General features: G+C 50.9%; 8 non-coding genes across 8 annotated transcripts; all 8 read right to left on the minus strand.

Annotated features, from left to right (window-relative positions):
* Positions 1-921: 921 nt before the first annotated feature.
* Positions 922-1,005, minus strand: Trnal-uaa (transfer RNA leucine (anticodon UAA)). The gene has a single exon. It is a non-coding gene; the product is annotated as a tRNA-Leu (tRNA).
* A 1,655-nt stretch (positions 1,006-2,660) lies between these two features.
* Trnal-uaa (transfer RNA leucine (anticodon UAA)) lies at positions 2,661-2,744 on the minus strand. The gene has a single exon. It is a non-coding gene; the product is annotated as a tRNA-Leu (tRNA).
* Positions 2,745-4,440: 1,696 nt separating this feature from the next.
* Trnal-uaa (transfer RNA leucine (anticodon UAA)) lies at positions 4,441-4,524 on the minus strand. Its single transcript has one exon. It is a non-coding gene; the product is annotated as a tRNA-Leu (tRNA).
* A 1,696-nt stretch (positions 4,525-6,220) lies between these two features.
* On the minus strand, positions 6,221-6,304 carry Trnal-uaa (transfer RNA leucine (anticodon UAA)). Its single transcript has one exon. It is a non-coding gene; the product is annotated as a tRNA-Leu (tRNA).
* Positions 6,305-7,960: 1,656 nt separating this feature from the next.
* On the minus strand, positions 7,961-8,044 carry Trnal-uaa (transfer RNA leucine (anticodon UAA)). Its single transcript has one exon. It is a non-coding gene; the product is annotated as a tRNA-Leu (tRNA).
* A 1,655-nt stretch (positions 8,045-9,699) lies between these two features.
* Positions 9,700-9,783, minus strand: Trnal-uaa (transfer RNA leucine (anticodon UAA)). The gene has a single exon. It is a non-coding gene; the product is annotated as a tRNA-Leu (tRNA).
* A 1,655-nt stretch (positions 9,784-11,438) lies between these two features.
* Trnal-uaa (transfer RNA leucine (anticodon UAA)) lies at positions 11,439-11,522 on the minus strand. Its single transcript has one exon. It is a non-coding gene; the product is annotated as a tRNA-Leu (tRNA).
* Positions 11,523-13,218: 1,696 nt separating this feature from the next.
* On the minus strand, positions 13,219-13,302 carry Trnal-uaa (transfer RNA leucine (anticodon UAA)). The gene has a single exon. It is a non-coding gene; the product is annotated as a tRNA-Leu (tRNA).
* Positions 13,303-14,794: the final 1,492 nt, after the last annotated feature.

Raw genomic sequence — 14,794 nt, forward strand, 5'->3', positions numbered from 1 at the left:
TTTACTCAGGAGAGTGTTTTCAACGGTACCAATGGTTTCCCTTTGCCCCTCGTAGGCTAGTGCGGATTACGATTCACAGCATCTTGTGTCCCCATGTGTCGACTTGTCTACGATTCACAGCATCGTGTGTCCCCATGTGTCGACTTGTCTACGATTCACAGCATCGTGTGTCCCCATGTGTCGACTTGTCTACGATTCACAGCATCGTGTGTCCCCATGTGTCGACTTGTCTCGACTTTGCTCGGCTGACGCGAAAGCTGACGCTTGCAAATGGGCGTATATGTACAGGACACGCGCTACAAACGACTGCGAGAGGCCACATCGACAAACACACAACGGCCCCTTTCATTTGACTGTGGCCGCATGTTCGCGTCTTTGCGTACCGAGAGCAAGGAGGGGGTCAGCGTGCTGGACCGTACCATTACCGCACAGCAGCACGAAAAACTAAGGAAAAAGGCAAAACTGAAGAAACCAACAGCACGCGGACTTCCTAGTTCGTCACCTACCTGAGTACTAACCACGGCCAACGCTGCCTAATTTCGGTGATCGGACATGAGCCCGTGTCGTTGGCACGGCATACAAGTTGGCGAGACTGTTGCCAGACGTGCGGACGTCTTAGTCCGTGTACAGATCACTTGGGATTTGCCTGACAGTCTCTCGCGTTGCCTTTTGGGGAAGGAAAATGGAATAGCCCTGAGCCACAAAACAACGACCACGGAAACGTCCGTGAGAAGAGCTAAAACTCGGCACTAGAAAAATATGTTCCGCTATTTGTTTTCGACCGCTCGGGTTATCGGACGTGTGACGCCTGCACTGCTGTCACTGTCGTCTCTAGGAAAATCTCCATGGCGTGTTTCTGCGTAATTTTCTTGTTCTATAACATCAAGGGAGTACGTTAGCTTCAGAATGTTTAAAATGCATTGTCAGATGTGGGGTTCGAACCCACGCTCCCTTACGGGAACCAGAGCTTAAATCTGGCGCCTTAGACCGCTCGGCCAATCTGACGTACGACACAACCGCTCCAGTGACTTCCATCTCTATCAAGGTCTCAGGAACCTCACTCCGAAATCTGTTTCTTTTTTCGGTAGGAAGGAATTATGTCAGTTTAAGAATATGTAAGACGCAACGTCAGATGTGGCGTAGGAAACGCATCCTCCCTTTTGGGAACCAATGTGGCGCGTTGGACCGCTTTCTTCCGTCGCTTCCAGTTTGAACTGTAACTAGCAAAACTTTATTTAGTAATAGGAACATTTTCACATTGATGCAAAGAAACCTAGATATTAACGAACCCCGAATAAGACCGTTTCCTAGCAACAGCCACGCTGTGCATTACGCACTCGTGGGAAGGCAATGAAATACTTCATGTGAGGCTCTAACTGTCGACCTTCACTTTACAATACTTAGGCACTGCCCCGGTGGTACCGACGCATACATACTGAAACGTCTTTGGATCGTCAGTGAGTACTTCATATTAGAACTTTCGTGTTCGCCCTGATGTGCATTAAAGGGCCGATTTATCAGAGAAAGTCAGTTCTGCGCCTAGTTACAGTTTGTCCCCCTAGCAGCACCAGGAAAACGGATTCAGTGGTGCTCGCCTTGCAACCGGCGTTGAGCGCCTACAGCGCTATCGCCTTCGGCCTCTGGCGCCAGGAGGGAAGGCGACACATCACGGCGCAAGCAGCGCGTAGCAGAAGGCGGTGGTGGTGTGTCGGTCAGCATGGTTGCTTCCCAAGTAGCTGCTCCGGGTTCGAAACCCGGACATCGCACGGAAGTTGTCTCCTTTACTCAGGAGAGTGTTTTCAACGGTACCAATGGTTTCCCTTTGCCCCTCGTAGGCTAGTGCGGATTACGATTCACAGCATCGTGTGTCCCCATGTGTCGACTTGTCTACGATTCACAGCATCGTGTGTCCCCATGTGTCGACTTGTCTACGATTCACAGCATCGTGTGTCCCCATGTGTCGACTTGTCTCGACTTTACTCGGCTGACGCGAAAGCTGACGCTTGCAAATGGGCGTATATGTACAGGACACGCGCTACAAACGACTGCGAGAGGCCACATCGACAAACACACAACGGCCCCTTTCATTTGACTGTGGCCGCATGTTCGCGTCTTTGCGTACCGAGAGCAAGGAGGGGGTCAGCGTGCTGGACCGTACCATTACCGCACAGCAGCACGAAAAACTAAGGAAAAAGGCAAAACTGAAGAAACCAACAGCACGCGGACTTCCTAGTTCGTCACCTACCTGAGTACTAACCACGGCCAACGCTGCCTAATTTCGGTGATCGGACATGAGCCCGTGTCGTTGGCACGGCATACAAGTTGGCGAGACTGTTGCCAGACGTGCGGACGTCTTAGTCCGTGTACAGATCACTTGGGATTTGCCTGACAGTCTCTCGCGTTGCCTTTTGGGGAAGGAAAATGGAATAGCCCTGAGCCACAAAACAACGACCACGGAAACGTCCGTGAGAAGAGCTAAAACTCGGCACTAGAAAAATATGTTCCGCTATTTGTTTTCGACCGCTCGGGTTATCGGACGTGTGACGCCTGCACTGCTGTCACTGTCGTCTCTAGGAAAATCTCCATGGCGTGTTTCTGCGTAATTTTCTTGTTCTATAACATCAAGGGAGTACGTTAGCTTCAGAATGTTTAAAATGCATTGTCAGATGTGGGGTTCGAACCCACGCTCCCTTACGGGAACCAGAGCTTAAATCTGGCGCCTTAGACCGCTCGGCCAATCTGACGTACGACACAACCGCTCCAGTGACTTCCATCTCTATCAAGGTCTCAGGAACCTCACTCCGAAATCTGTTTCTTTTTTCGGTAGGAAGGAATTATGTCAGTTTAAGAATATGTAAGACGCAACGTCAGATGTGGCGTAGGAAACGCATCCTCCCTTTTGGGAACCAATGTGGCGCGTTGGACCGCTTTCTTCCGTCGCTTCCAGTTTGAACTGTAACTAGCAAAACTTTATTTAGTAATAGGAACATTTTCACATTGATGCAAAGAAACCTAGATATTAACGAACCCCGAATAAGACCGTTTCCTAGCAACAGCCACGCTGTGCATTACGCACTCGTGGGAAGGCAATGAAATACTTCATGTGAGGCTCTAACTGTCGACCTTCACTTTACAATACTTAGGCACTGCCCCGGTGGTACCGACGCATACATACTGAAACGTCTTTGGATCGTCAGTGAGTACTTCATATTAGAACTTTCGTGTTCGCCCTGATGTGCATTAAAGGGCCGATTTATCAGAGAAAGTCAGTTCTGCGCCTAGTTACAGTTTGTCCCCCTAGCAGCACCAGGAAAACGGGTTCAGTGGTGCTCGCCTTGCAACCGGCGTTGAGCGCCTACAGCGCTATCGCCTTCGGCCTCTGGCGCCAGGAGGGAAGGCGACACATCACGGCGCAAGCAGCGCGTAGCAGAAGGCGGTGGTGGTGTGTCGGTCAGCATGGTTGCTTCCCAAGTAGCTGCTCCGGGTTCGAAACCCGGACATCGCACGGAAGTTGTCTCCTTTACTCAGGAGAGTGTTTTCAACGGTACCAATGGTTTCCCTTTGCCCCTCGTAGGCTAGTGCGGATTACGATTCACAGCATCGTGTGTCCCCATGTGTCGACTTGTCTACGATTCACAGCATCGTGTGTCCCCATGTGTCGACTTGTCTACGATTCACAGCATCGTGTGTCCCCATGTGTCGACTTGTCTACGATTCACAGCATCGTGTGTCCCCATGTGTCGACTTGTCTCGACTTTACTCGGCTGACGCGAAAGCTGACGCTTGCAAATGGGCGTATATGTACAGGACACGCGCTACAAACGACTGCGAGAGGCCACATCGACAAACACACAACGGCCCCTTTCATTTGACTGTGGCCGCATGTTCGCGTCTTTGCGTACCGAGAGCAAGGAGGGGGTCAGCGTGCTGGACCGTACCATTACCGCACAGCAGCACGAAAAACTAAGGAAAAAGGCAAAACTGAAGAAACCAACAGCACGCGGACTTCCTAGTTCGTCACCTACCTGAGTACTAACCACGGCCAACGCTGCCTAATTTCGGTGATCGGACATGAGCCCGTGTCGTTGGCACGGCATACAAGTTGGCGAGACTGTTGCCAGACGTGCGGACGTCTTAGTCCGTGTACAGATCACTTGGGATTTGCCTGACAGTCTCTCGCGTTGCCTTTTGGGGAAGGAAAATGGAATAGCCCTGAGCCACAAAACAACGACCACGGAAACGTCCGTGAGAAGAGCTAAAACTCGGCACTAGAAAAATATGTTCCGCTATTTGTTTTCGACCGCTCGGGTTATCGGACGTGTGACGCCTGCACTGCTGTCACTGTCGTCTCTAGGAAAATCTCCATGGCGTGTTTCTGCGTAATTTTCTTGTTCTATAACATCAAGGGAGTACGTTAGCTTCAGAATGTTTAAAATGCATTGTCAGATGTGGGGTTCGAACCCACGCTCCCTTACGGGAACCAGAGCTTAAATCTGGCGCCTTAGACCGCTCGGCCAATCTGACGTACGACACAATCGCTCCAGTGACTTCCATCTCTATCAAGGTCTCAGGAACCTCACTCCGAAATCTGTTTCTTTTTTCGGTAGGAAGGAATTATGTCAGTTTAAGAATATGTAAGACGCAACGTCAGATGTGGCGTAGGAAACGCATCCTCCCTTTTGGGAACCAATGTGGCGCGTTGGACCGCTTTCTTCCGTCGCTTCCAGTTTGAACTGTAACTAGCAAAACTTTATTTAGTAATAGGAACATTTTCACATTGATGCAAAGAAACCTAGATATTAACGAACCCCGAATAAGACCGTTTCCTAGCAACAGCCACGCTGTGCATTACGCACTCGTGGGAAGCCAATGAAATACTTCATGTGAGGCTCTAACTGTCGACCTTCACTTTACAATACTTAGGCACTGCCCCGGTGGTACCGACGCATACATACTGAAACGTCTTTGGATCGTCAGTGAGTACTTCATATTAGAACTTTCGTGTTCGCCCTGATGTGCATTAAAGGGCCGATTTATCAGAGAAAGTCAGTTCTGCGCCTAGTTACAGTTTGTCCCCCTAGCAGCACCAGGAAAACGGGTTCAGTGGTGCTCGCCTTGCAACCGGCGTTGAGCGCCTACAGCGCTATCGCCTTCGGCCTCTGGCGCCAGGAGGGAAGGCGACACATCACGGCGCAAGCAGCGCGTAGCAGAAGGCGGTGGTGGTGTGTCGGTCAGCATGGTTGCTTCCCAAGTAGCTGCTCCGGGTTCGAAACCCGGACATCGCACGGAAGTTGTCTCCTTTACTCAGGAGAGTGTTTTCAACGGTACCAATGGTTTCCCTTTGCCCCTCGTAGGCTAGTGCGGATTACGATTCACAGCATCGTGTGTCCCCATGCGTCGACTTGTCTACGATTCACAGCATCGTGTGTCCCCATGTGTCGACTTGTCTACGATTCACAGCATCGTGTGTCCCCATGTGTCGACTTGTCTACGATTCACAGCATCGTGTGTCCCCATGTGTCGACTTGTCTCGACTTTGCTCGGCTGACGCGAAAGCTGACGCTTGCAAATGGGCGTATATGTACAGGACACGCGCTACAAACGACTGCGAGAGGCCACATCGACAAACACACAACGGCCCCTTTCATTTGACTGTGGCCGCATGTTCGCGTCTTTGCGTACCGAGAGCAAGGAGGGGGTCAGCGTGCTGGACCGTACCATTACCGCACAGCAGCACGAAAAACTAAGGAAAAAGGCAAAACTGAAGAAACCAACAGCACGCGGACTTCCTAGTTCGTCACCTACCTGAGTACTAACCACGGCCAACGCTGCCTAATTTCGGTGATCGGACATGAGCCCGTGTCGTTGGCACGGCATACAAGTTGGCGAGACTGTTGCCAGACGTGCGGACGTCTTAGTCCGTGTACAGATCACTTGGGATTTGCCTGACAGTCTCTCGCGTTGCCTTTTGGGGAAGGAAAATGGAATAGCCCTGAGCCACAAAACAACGACCACGGAAACGTCCGTGAGAAGAGCTAAAACTCGGCACTAGAAAAATATGTTCCGCTATTTGTTTTCGACCGCTCGGGTTATCGGACGTGTGACGCCTGCACTGCTGTCACTGTCGTCTCTAGGAAAATCTCCATGGCGTGTTTCTGCGTAATTTTCTTGTTCTATAACATCAAGGGAGTACGTTAGCTTCAGAATGTTTAAAATGCATTGTCAGATGTGGGGTTCGAACCCACGCTCCCTTACGGGAACCAGAGCTTAAATCTGGCGCCTTAGACCGCTCGGCCAATCTGACGTACGACACAACCGCTCCAGTGACTTCCATCTCTATCAAGGTCTCAGGAACCTCACTCCGAAATCTGTTTCTTTTTTCGGTAGGAAGGAATTATGTCAGTTTAAGAATATGTAAGACGCAACGTCAGATGTGGCGTAGGAAACGCATCCTCCCTTTTGGGAACCAATGTGGCGCGTTGGACCGCTTTCTTCCGTCGCTTCCAGTTTGAACTGTAACTAGCAAAACTTTATTTAGTAATAGGAACATTTTCACATTGATGCAAAGAAACCTAGATATTAACGAACCCCGAATAAGACCGTTTCCTAGCAACAGCCACGCTGTGCATTACGCACTCGTGGGAAGGCAATGAAATACTTCATGTGAGGCTCTAACTGTCGACCTTCACTTTACAATACTTAGGCACTGCCCCGGTGGTACCGACGCATACATACTGAAACGTCTTTGGATCGTCAGTGAGTACTTCATATTAGAACTTTCGTGTTCGCCCTGATGTGCATTAAAGGGCCGATTTATCAGAGAAAGTCAGTTCTGCGCCTAGTTACAGTTTGTCCCCCTAGCAGCACCAGGAAAACGGGTTCAGTGGTGCTCGCCTTGCAACCGGCGTTGAGCGCCTACAGCGCTATCGCCTTCGGCCTCTGGCGCCAGGAGGGAAGGCGACACATCACGGCGCAAGCAGCGCGTAGCAGAAGGCGGTGGTGGTGTGTCGGTCAGCATGGTTGCTTCCCAAGTAGCTGCTCCGGGTTCGAAACCCGGACATCGCACGGAAGTTGTCTCCTTTACTCAGGAGAGTGTTTTCAACGGTACCAATGGTTTCCCTTTGCCCCTCGTAGGCTAGTGCGGATTACGATTCACAGCATCGTGTGTCCCCATGTGTCGACTTGTCTACGATTCACAGCATCGTGTGTCCCCATGTGTCGACTTGTCTACGATTCACAGCATCGTGTGTCCCCATGTGTCGACTTGTCTCGACTTTGCGAAGGCTGACGCGAAAGCTGACGCTTGCAAATGGGCGTATATGTACAGGACACGCGCTACAAACGACTGCGAGAGGCCACATCGACAAACACACAACGGCCCCTTTCATTTGACTGTGGCCGCATGTTCGCGTCTTTGCGTACCGAGAGCAAGGAGGGGGTCAGCGTGCTGGACCGTACCATTACCGCACAGCAGCACGAAAAACTAAGGAAAAAGGCAAAACTGAAGAAACCAACAGCACGCGGACTTCCTAGTTCGTCACCTACCTGAGTACTAACCACGGCCAACGCTGCCTAATTTCGGTGATCGGACATGAGCCCGTGTCGTTGGCACGGCATACAAGTTGGCGAGACTGTTGCCAGACGTGCGGACGTCTTAGTCCGTGTACAGATCACTTGGGATTTGCCTGACAGTCTCTCGCGTTGCCTTTTGGGGAAGGAAAATGGAATAGCCCTGAGCCACAACACAACGACCACGGAAACGTCCGTGAGAAGAGCTAAAACTCGGCACTAGAAAAATATGTTCCGCTATTTCTTTTCGACCGCTCGGGTTATCGGACGTGTGACGCCTGCACTGCTGTCACTGTCGTCTCTAGGAAAATCTCCATGGCGTGTTTCTGCGTAATTTTCTTGTTCTATAACATCAAGGGAGTACGTTAGCTTCAGAATGTTTAAAATGCATTGTCAGATGTGGTGTTCGAACCCACGCTCCCTTACGGGAACCAGAGCTTAAATCTGGCGCCTTAGACCGCTCGGCCAATCTGACGTACGACACAACTGCTCCAGTGACTTCCATCTCTATCAAGGTCTCAGGAAACTCACTCCGAAATCTGTTCCTTTTTTCGGTAGGAAGGAATTATGTCAGTTTAAGAATATGTAAGACGCAACGTCAGATGTGGCGTAGGAAACGCATCCTCCCTTTTGGGAACCAATGTGGCGCGTTGGACCGCTTTCTTCCGTCGCTTCCAGTTTGAACTGTAACTAGCAAAACTTTATTTAGTAATAGGAACATTTTCACATTGATGCAAAGAAACCTAGATATTAACGAACCCCGAATAAGACCGTTTCCTAGCAACAGCCACGCTGTGCATTACGCACTCGTGGGAAGCCAATGAAATACTTCATGTGAGGCTCTAACTGTCGACCTTCACTTTACAATACTTAGGCACTGCCCCGGTGATACCGACGCATACATACTGAAACGTCTTTGGATCGTCAGTGAGTACTTCATATTAGAACTTTCGTGTTCGCCCTGATGTGCATTAAAGGGCCGATTTATCAGAGAAAGTCAGTTCTGCGCCTAGTTACAGTTTGTCGCCCTAGCAGCACCAGGAAAACGGGTTCAGTGGTGCTCGCCTTGCAACCGGCGTTGAGCGCCTACAGCGCTATCGCCTTCGGCCTCTGGCGCCAGGAGGGAAGGCGACACATCACGGCGCAAGCAGCGCGTAGCAGAAGGCGGTGGTGGTGTGTCGGTCAGCATGGTTGCTTCCCAAGTAGCTGCTCCGGGTTCGAAACCCGGACATCGCACGGAAGTTGTCTCCTTTACTCAGGAGAGTGTTTTCAACGGTACCAATGGTTTCCCTTTGCCCCTCGTAGGCTAGTGCGGATTACGATTCACAGCATCGTGTGTCCCCATGTGTCGACTTGTCTACGATTCACAGCATCGTGTGTCCCCATGTGTCGACTTGTCTACGATTCACAGCATCGTGTGTCCCCATGTGTCGACTTGTCTCGACTTTGCTCGGCTGACGCGAAAGCTGACGCTTGCAAATGGGCGTATATGTACAGGACACGCGCTACAAACGACTGCGAGAGGCCACATCGACAAACACACAACGGCCCCTTTCATTTGACTGTGGCCGCATGTTCGCGTCTTTGCGTACCGAGAGCAAGGAGGGGGTCAGCGTGCTGGACCGTACCATTACCGCACAGCAGCACGAAAAACTAAGGAAAAAGGCAAAACTGAAGAAACCAACAGCACGCGGACTTCCTAGTTCGTCACCTACCTGAGTACTAACCACGGCCAACGCTGCCTAATTTCGGTGATCGGACATGAGCCCGTGTCGTTGGCACGGCATACAAGTTGGCGAGACTGTTGCCAGACGTGCGGACGTCTTAGTCCGTGTACAGATCACTTGGGATTTGCCTGACAGTCTCTCGCGTTGCCTTTTGGGGAAGGAAAATGGAATAGCCCTGAGCCACAAAACAACGACCACGGAAACGTCCGTGAGAAGAGCTAAAACTCGGCACTAGAAAAATATGTTCCGCTATTTGTTTCCGACCGCTCGGGTTATCGGACGTGTGACGCCTGCACTGCTGTCACTGTCGTCTCTAGGAAAATCTCCATGGCGTGTTTCTGCGTAATTTTCTTGTTCTATAACATCAAGGGAGTACGTTAGCTTCAGAATGTTTAAAATGCATTGTCAGATGTGGGGTTCGAACCCACGCTCCCTTACGGGAACCAGAGCTTAAATCTGGCGCCTTAGACCGCTCGGCCAATCTGACGTACGACACAACCGCTCCAGTGACTTCCATCTCTATCAAGGTCTCAGGAACCTCACTCCGAAATCTGTTTCTTTTTTCGGTAGGAAGGAATTATGTCAGTTTAAGAATATGTAAGACGCAACGTCAGATGTGGCGTAGGAAACGCATCCTCCCTTTTGGGAACCAATGTGGCGCGTTGGACCGCTTTCTTCCGTCGCTTCCAGTTTGAACTGTAACTAGCAAAACTTTATTTAGTAATAGGAACATTTTCACATTGATGCAAAGAACCCTAGATATTAACGAACCCCGAATAAGACCGTTTCCTAGCAACAGCCACGCTGTGCATTACGCACTCGTGGGAAGCCAATGAAATACTTCATGTGAGGCTCTAACTGTCGACCTTCACTTTACAATACTTAGGCACTGCCCCGGTGGTACCGACGCATACATACTGAAACGTCTTTGGATCGTCAGTGAGTACTTCATATTAGAACTTTCGTGTTCGCCCTGATGTGCATTAAAGGGCCGATTTATCAGAGAAAGTCAGTTCTGCGCCTAGTTACAGTTTGTCCCCCTAGCAGCACCAGGAAAACGGGTTCAGTGGTGCTCGCCTTGCAACCGGCGTTGAGCGCCTACAGCGCTATCGCCTTCGGCCTCTGGCGCCAGGAGGGAAGGCGACACATCACGGCGCAAGCAGCGCGTAGCAGAAGGCGGTGGTGGTGTGTCGGTCAGCATGGTTGCTTCCCAAGTAGCTGCTCCGGGTTCGAAACCCGGACATCGCACGGAAGTTGTCTCCTTTACTCAGGAGAGTGTTTTCAACGGTACCAATGGTTTCCCTTTGCCCCTCGTAGGCTAGTGCGGATTACGATTCACAGCATCGTGTGTCCCCATGTGTCGACTTGTCTACGATTCACAGCATCGTGTGTCCCCATGTGTCGACTTGTCTACGATTCACAGCATCGTGTGTCCCCATGTGTCGACTTGTCTCGACTTTGCTCGGCTGACGCGAAAGCTGACGCTTGCAAATGGGCGTATATGTACAGGACACGCGCTACAAACGACTGCGAGAGGCCACATCGACAAACACACAACGGCCCCTTTCATTTGACTGTGGCCGCATGTTCGCGTCTTTGCGTACCGAGAGCAAGGAGGGGGTCAGCGTGCTGGACCGTACCATTACCGCACAGCAGCACGAAAAACTAAGGAAAAAGGCAAAACTGAAGAAACCAACAGCACGCGGACTTCCTAGTTCGTCACCTACCTGAGTACTAACCACGGCCAACGCTGCCTAATTTCGGTGATCGGACATGAGCCCGTGTCGTTGGCACGGCATACAAGTTGGCGAGACTGTTGCCAGACGTGCGGACGTCTTAGTCCGTGTACAGATCACTTGGGATTTGCCTGACAGTCTCTCGCGTTGCCTTTTGGGGAAGGAAAATGGAATAGCCCTGAGCCACAAAACAACGACCACGGAAACGTCCGTGAGAAGAGCTAAAACTCGGCACTAGAAAAATATGTTCCGCTATTTGTTTTCGACCGCTCGGGTTATCGGACGTGTGACGCCTGCACTGCTGTCACTGTCGTCTCTAGGAAAATCTCCATGGCGTGTTTCTGCGTAATTTTCTTGTTCTATAACATCAAGGGAGTACGTTAGCTTCAGAATGTTTAAAATGCATTGTCAGATGTGGGGTTCGAACCCACGCTCCCTTACGGGAACCAGAGCTTAAATCTGGCGCCTTAGACCGCTCGGCCAATCTGACGTACGACACAACCGCTCCAGTGACTTCCATCTCTATCAAGGTCTCAGGAACCTCACTCCGAAATCTGTTTCTTTTTTCGGTAGGAAGGAATTATGTCAGTTTAAGAATATGTAAGACGCAACGTCAGATGTGGCGTAGGAAACGCATCCTCCCTTTTGGGAACCAATGTGGCGCGTTGGACCGCTTTCTTCCGTCGCTTCCAGTTTGAACTGTAACTAGCAAAACTTTATTTAGTAATAGGAACATTTTCACATTGATGCAAAGAACCCTAGATATTAACGAACCCCGAATAAGACCGTTTCCTAGCAACAGCCACGCTGTGCATTACGCACTCGTGGGAAGGCAATGAAATACTTCATGTGAGGCTCTAACTGTCGACCTTCACTTTACAATACTTAGGCACTGCCCCGGTGGTACCGACGCATACATACTGAAACGTCTTTGGATCGTCAGTGAGTACTTCATATTAGAACTTTCGTGTTCGCCCTGATGTGCATTAAAGGGCCGATTTATCAGAGAAAGTCAGTTCTGCGCCTAGTTACAGTTTGTCCCCCTAGCAGCACCAGGAAAACGGGTTCAGTGGTGCTCGCCTTGCAACCGGCGTTGAGCGCCTACAGCGCTATCGCCTTCGGCCTCTGGCGCCAGGAGGGAAGGCGACACATCACGGCGCAAGCAGCGCGTAGCAGAAGGCGGTGGTGGTGTGTCGGTCAGCATGGTTGCTTCCCAAGTAGCTGCTCCGGGTTCGAAACCCGGACATCGCACGGAAGTTGTCTCCTTTACTCAGGAGAGTGTTTTCAACGGTACCAATGGTTTCCCTTTGCCCCTCGTAGGCTAGTGCGGATTACGATTCACAGCATCGTGTGTCCCCATGTGTCGACTTGTCTACGATTCACAGCATCGTGTGTCCCCATGTGTCGACTTGTCTACGATTCACAGCATCGTGTGTCCCCATGTGTCGACTTGTCTACGATTCACAGCATCGTGTGTCCCCATGTGTCGACTTGTCTCGACTTTGCTCGGCTGACGCGAAAGCTGACGCTTGCAAATGGGCGTATATGTACAGGACACGCGCTACAAACGACTGCGAGAGGCCACATCGACAAACACACAACGGCCCCTTTCATTTGACTGTGGCCGCATGTTCGCGTCTTTGCGTACCGAGAGCAAGGAGGGGGTCAGCGTGCTGGACCGTACCATTACCGCACAGCAGCACGAAAAACTAAGGAAAAAGGCAAAACTGAAGAAACCAACAGCACGCGGACTTCCTAGTTCGTCACCTACCTGAGTACTAACCACGGCCAACGCTGCCTAATTTCGGTGATCGGACATGAGCCCGTGTCGTTGGCACGGCATACAAGTTGGCGAGACTGTTGCCAGACGTGCGGACGTCTTAGTCCGTGTACAGATCACTTGGGATTTGCCTGACAGTCTCTCGCGTTGCCTTTTGGGGAAGGAAAATGGAATAGCCCTGAGCCACAAAACAACGACCACGGAAACGTCCGTGAGAAGAGCTAAAACTCGGCACTAGAAAAATATGTTCCGCTATTTGTTTTCGACCGCTCGGGTTATCGGACGTGTGACGCCTGCACTGCTGTCACTGTCGTCTCTAGGAAAATCTCCATGGCGTGTTTCTGCGTAATTTTCTTGTTCTATAACATCAAGGGAGTACGTTAGCTTCAGAATGTTTAAAATGCATTGTCAGATGTGGGGTTCGAACCCACGCTCCCTTACGGGAACCAGAGCTTAAATCTGGCGCCTTAGACCGCTCGGCCAATCTGACGTACGACACAACCGCTCCAGTGACTTCCATCTCTATCAAGGTCTCAGGAACCTCACTCCGAAATCTGTTTCTTTTTTCGGTAGGAAGGAATTATGTCAGTTTAAGAATATGTAAGACGCAACGTCAGATGTGGCGTAGGAAACGCATCCTCCCTTTTGGGAACCAATGTGGCGCGTTGGACCGCTTTCTTCCGTCGCTTCCAGTTTGAACTGTAACTAGCAAAACTTTATTTAGTAATAGGAACATTTTCACATTGATGCAAAGAAACCTAGATATTAACGAACCCCGAATAAGACCGTTTCCTAGCAACAGCCACGCTGTGCATTACGCACTCGTGGGAAGGCAATGAAATACTTCATGTGAGGCTCTAACTGTCGACCTTCACTTTACAATACTTAGGCACTGCCCCGGTGGTACCGACGCATACATACTGAAACGTCTTTGGATCGTCAGTGAGTACTTCATATTAGAACTTTCGTGTTCGCCCTGATGTGCATTAAAGGGCCGATTTATCAGAGAAAGTCAGTTCTGCGCCTAGTTACAGTTTGTCCCCCTAGCAGCACCAGGAAAACGGGTTCAGTGGTGCTCGCCTTGCAACCGGCGTTGAGCGCCTACAGCGCTATCGCCTTCGGCCTCTGGCGCCAGGAGGGAAGGCGACACATCACGGCGCAAGCAGCGCGTAGCAGAAGGCGGTGGTGGTGTGTCGGTCAGCATGGTTGCTTCCCAAGTAGCTGCTCCGGGTTCGAAACCCGGACATCGCACGGAAGTTGTCTCCTTTACTCAGGAGAGTGTTTTCAACGGTACCAATGGTTTCCCTTTGCCCCTCGTAGGCTAGTGCGGATTACGATTCACAGCATCGTGTGTCCCCATGTGTCGACTTGTCTACGATTCACAGCATCGTGTGTCCCCATGTGTCGACTTGTCTACGATTCACAGCATCGTGTGTCCCCATGTGTCGACTTGTCTCGACTTTGCGAAGGCTGACGCGAAAGCTGACGCTTGCAAATGGGCGTATATGTACAGGACACGCGCTACAAACGACTGCGAGAGGCCACATCGACAAACACACAACGGCCCCTTTCATTTGACTGTGGCCGCATGTTCGCGTCTTTGCGTACCGAGAGCAAGGAGGGGGTCAGCGTGCTGGACCGTACCATTACCGCACAGCAGCACGAAAAACTAAGGAAAAAGGCAAAACTGAAGAAACCAACAGCACGCGGACTTCCTAGTTCGTCACCTACCTGAGTACTAACCACGGCCAACGCTGCCTAATTTCGGTGATCGGACATGAGCCCGTGTCGTTGGCACGGCATACAAGTTGGCGAGACTGTTGCCAGACGTGCGGACGTCTTAGTCCGTGTACAGATCACTTGGGATTTGCCTGACAGTCTCTCGCGTTGCCTTTTGGGGAAGGAAAATGGAATAGCCCTGAGCCACAAAACAACGACCACGGAAACGTCCGTGAGAAGAGCTAAAACTCGGCACTAGAAAA

This window comes from Schistocerca cancellata, chromosome 8 (assembly GCF_023864275.1).
Source record: "Schistocerca cancellata isolate TAMUIC-IGC-003103 chromosome 8, iqSchCanc2.1, whole genome shotgun sequence".
Taxonomy (NCBI): domain Eukaryota; kingdom Metazoa; phylum Arthropoda; class Insecta; order Orthoptera; family Acrididae; genus Schistocerca; species Schistocerca cancellata.